We start from the raw sequence: 1,667 nt of genomic DNA on the forward strand, positions 1-1,667 counted from the left end.
CAGCTCCTTCCTGGAGGGGGTCAGTGGCCGTGTGGCAGGCGGTGGGCCTCTGCCACCCAGCACCCCGCAAGCAGCCAGACCGCCTCCCCGCCACCAAGCGCCAAGGCCACCTGCCAGGACCACCTGCCATGCCCAGCTGGTAAGCCCATCGCGTGGAGGATGGCTGTGAGGGGTGGGGGGCACTGTGGCCACCAGTGCCCATGCCACCTGACAGGCCCACACCTGGCTGCAGGCCTGGCTCTAGGGGCCCCACACGGCCCCCTTCCCATCCCCTCCCAGCCCTCCCCTCTTCTCTCCCTGCCTGGCCTCGCTGTCCCCTGAAACTCACCGATGGCACTGGTGATCTCCACCTCAGGTGTGGGGGTCAGGGCCTCGTATCACAGGCAGAAGTAGCCCTCCAAGCAGCGACGCACACGGCGGGGAAGTGTGGGATTGCCCGGGGCACCACTGAAGCGCAGAGCCCTGCACCAGGTTCTCATGTGCGCCCAGGCAATCATTGCAGTCAGCAGCAGGACGGCATAGTGGGTTGGGCACCCCTCGGCACGCTCAAACAGCTGACCAGACCCTCTGAATGCACCGTCTCCACCAGCACCAGGCGTAGGACAGCACCCTCCTGCTGGGCAGCTGGGCACCGTCATGGAGGAGTGGCTGGCCAACCTGCCAGCTTGGCACCCGGCGGCAGGAGCAGGGGAACAGGAGAGGGAGGCATGTGAGCAGCAGAGGTGGGCGAGCAGGAGCAGGTGGCCAGTGAGCAGGAGAGGAACCTCGCTTCTGGGGTTGAAGAGAAGCACGTTGCCATCCAGCACAGCATGGTGCCACCCAGGAGCTGCTTCTAGAGCAGACAGCCTCTGAATCACAGCGTCCTAGACCCTAAACACTGGAGGCTGCAAGTGGAAGAGGAACCGTGCAAAATACCCTGGTCTGACCCCGTTTGCTCTGCCTTTCAGCATCCGCTGTCTAGCACCGTGTGACACGGGAGGCTGGGCATGCAGGATATATGGTCTCACCCAGTAAATGGCAGTCCTTATGCAGTGCCAGAAGAAAAGCATTCATTGTCCACCATTGTTTTGAGAACACATGGGCGCAGGCAGGGAAGTCCATCCTTCAGGAAACTTGCTACCAAGAAGCCCCAGTGGCCCAATGGATAAGGCACTGGCTTTCTAAGCCAGGGATTGTGGGTTCAAATCCCACCTGGGGTGAAGGTTGTTAGTCTTTAAACAAGGCCTGGGTGGGAAAGTATTAAAGACGAAGTTCAAAGGCTTCCTTTGTCAGAGAGGATTTCCTAACATCCAATTTAACTGCACCTTGAGCCCATTGCAACTTCTAGATTCATAGATGTTAGGGTTGCGAAAGGGACCTCAATAGATTCATAGATGTTAGGATGGGAAGGGACCTCAAGAGATCATGGAGTCTGACCCCCTGCAGAGGCAGGAAAGAGTGCTGGGTCTAGATGACCCCAGCTAGATGCTCATCTAACCTCCTCTTGAAGACCCCCAGGGGAGGGGAGAGCACCCCCTCCCTTGAGAGCCCGTTCCAGACCTTGGCCACTCAAACTGTGATGAAGTTCCTCCTAATGTTCAATCTAAATCTGCTCTCTGCTAGCTTGTGGCCAATAATTCTTGTAACCCCCGGGGGTGCCTTGGTGAATAAAACCTCACCAATTCCCT

At 58.4% G+C, this 1,667-nt stretch overlaps 1 non-coding gene across 1 annotated transcript; it reads left to right on the forward strand.

The window, feature by feature from the left end:
• The first annotated feature begins 1,126 nt into the window (after positions 1-1,126).
• Positions 1,127-1,199, forward strand: TRNAR-UCU (transfer RNA arginine (anticodon UCU)). The gene has a single exon. It is a non-coding gene; the product is annotated as a tRNA-Arg (tRNA).
• The last annotated feature ends 468 nt before the right edge of the window (positions 1,200-1,667 follow it).

This window comes from Alligator mississippiensis, chromosome 11 (genome assembly GCF_030867095.1).
Source record: "Alligator mississippiensis isolate rAllMis1 chromosome 11, rAllMis1, whole genome shotgun sequence".
In the NCBI taxonomy this organism is placed as follows: domain Eukaryota; kingdom Metazoa; phylum Chordata; order Crocodylia; family Alligatoridae; genus Alligator; species Alligator mississippiensis.